The sequence below is a fragment of the Terrapene carolina genome, unplaced genomic scaffold, assembly GCF_002925995.2.
Source record: "Terrapene carolina triunguis isolate 2854851 unplaced genomic scaffold, T_m_triunguis-2.0 Scaffold20907, whole genome shotgun sequence".
Taxonomy (NCBI): Eukaryota; Metazoa; Chordata; order Testudines; family Emydidae; genus Terrapene; species Terrapene triunguis.
In genome coordinates, this window is record NW_020685258.1 from 1980 (window position 1) to 4282 (window position 2303).

Here is a 2303-nt window from a genome sequence, read left to right on the forward strand (position 1 = left end):
ATATATATATATATATATATCATAATTATATCACCATGGTGAATATGGGGTACCAGGGTTTTGCTTTGGGGAACAGTGTCACCGGGGTGACCTCAACTAACTACATCAAGGGAAAATCTACCTGGACCTCATCTCCTCTAGATTGCCCAGGGAGTTTGCCATCTCGAGTTAGCGATTCTAATATCAATACACGTTTCCTCAGTTATTTTTGTACCATGTTGCTCATTTAAAAGATATTTAAATATAACAAGAGCAGGGGCAGGTGGGAGGGGAAGTGTTGTCTCAACCTCTGTGACACCCGAGGGAGATGGAGTGAATTGGAGGAATTTCCTTCTTTCCCATCATCCCCAGCAATGTCACTTATGGTCGGAGCAAGATAGCGTTTATCTCCTTCACGGTCTACCCCTTCACACTTTGATTTCTGTGATCCTAGAACAGACTCATCAGAGCTGGAGAGGAAAGTGTCACAGAAGTGGAAGGGGAATATGCATGGAGCCCAAACAGTGTGATCATGCAGCGTTTATATCCCAGTTTCCAAAGCCACTGCTTGGCTTTTTCCTGCCGAGTTGGGATGGCTTGAAGATGGGAAGTTTGGCTGATTTTTTTTCTCCTATTATGACGATGCTAAAACTTTAATAAATAACACACCTCCATATTTCCGAGACAACGCTGAGTGAAGCGGCTTTGAACGGGTGAGAGAAGAACTCAATGGGAGAATCTTTTGTCCTGATTCTGAGTCGTCAGATGTAACCTGATATGAAATGTCACCCTCTATGAAACAGAAAGGGTCTTACACTGATCCGAGACGTGGCTTTTTCTCTCTTTTCTGAAGGCTTTTTGGTCACACAACTGGATATTAGTTTTGTTTGACCGAATATAGCTCAGATTTTTTTGGGGGGGGCTTTGAGACAGATGGCCATTTGCTAAAATAATCATTTCTGACTATATTTTTGCTTTCCCACCAACCCTCCATGATCACAGGGAAGAGGTTTAAGTGCAGTTCAGTCAACAGCAGCGAATGCTCCAAACTATTTAACCTGCTACCTAGGAAACAGTCGTGTTTTTAAATCTCCAGCCTGAAATGGCGAAAAACAGCATATCCCAAACTGTGCAATTAACTGGATACGATCACAGTGTTTTTCAGTTGTTTTAGATCAGTTATGACTCAGATGATCCATAAAGAGAATTCCACAGGAACTGACTTGCAACTAGGCAAAATCCACATGTATTTAGGTCCCAAAGCCTTTGTGACCCAGGTCCTACAGGAGGTTACTGCTGAAGATGTCTTCTGGCTAGTCCTAGTATCTGGGAAATGGTGCCCCGAACTATGCCGCTGTGGAGGAAATGGAAGTGAGGTTCCTGCTGAGCTCATATTTTGTAGCTGCTGCTCATGCATATTAAATTCATTTAGTGTTGAATGTGAGATGGCTGTAGAAAAATAACAATTTTTGAACATCAAACCCCACCTCGGGTAACTGACAGAGATTCTGATCCAGGCTGTTATCCGGACCCGAAATTAGGTTTGTCTCACCAGATTAAAGAAAGAAACGGGGCTTGTTTGGGGTCCCCATTCTGCATGAATGCGGCTGAGATTTGCCCCAGAGAAGAGCAAATTTGCTCAGGCCCAGGATTTGGCAAGAACTCAGGTAGAAATAGCAGACCCCCAGTTGCTGTTTTTCACCCCAGGGACGGAAGCTGTTGTGAGTTATCGCTAGATCAAAACGTGTTTAGAACACCACTTGAGGAGAGGTGAATACTTCACTTGGAGTGCTACTGTCCAAAATCTCAGCCAGGGTTTCTTCTGCCTTATTCCTATTGTTACTAATCTCAGCTGAATGTGAATCTTTCCTTTTCAACAGTTGCTTTAGCTGCAAATGTAATGGCGGTATATATGCATGAAATATTGGAGTGCGTTTCTTAATTAAATCTTGATTATCTGGGTTACTAAGGATAACAGTCTCATCTTCAAAAACTGCAACTTGCATTATTATTATTATTATTTATTTTTTAAGTATTTACTCCAGGTTTTTGACTTTCAATTGGAAGTCCCTCCATAATATACATTTTCATCTACCATCTAATGTTCGACTATCCAGACTTGACAGATGACTTTGTACTTTATGGATTTTCCAAGTTGTACTATTAGTCCATGCTGTAAACAGTGTATTAGCCCATGTTTTGGTCATAAGTTGCCTCTGGATGGGTTGATAGATTTTCTTCTAATGGAACTCAGTTGATTGATGTGGTGCAATCAACTTGAGTCCTTGGTCTTGTTTCATCCATTCTCGCACTCAAATCGCAGT

General features: G+C 41.6%; 1 long non-coding RNA gene across 1 annotated transcript in view; it reads left to right on the forward strand.

The window, feature by feature from the left end:
* The window catches only part of LOC112123511, a 3142-nt gene extending 1191 nt beyond the window's left edge, over positions 1-1951 (forward strand). The window contains exon 2 of the long non-coding RNA XR_002909535.1: positions 434-1951. This is a non-coding gene — a long non-coding RNA (uncharacterized LOC112123511). The remainder of the gene's footprint in view (positions 1-433) is intronic.
* The last annotated feature ends 352 nt before the right edge of the window (positions 1952-2303 follow it).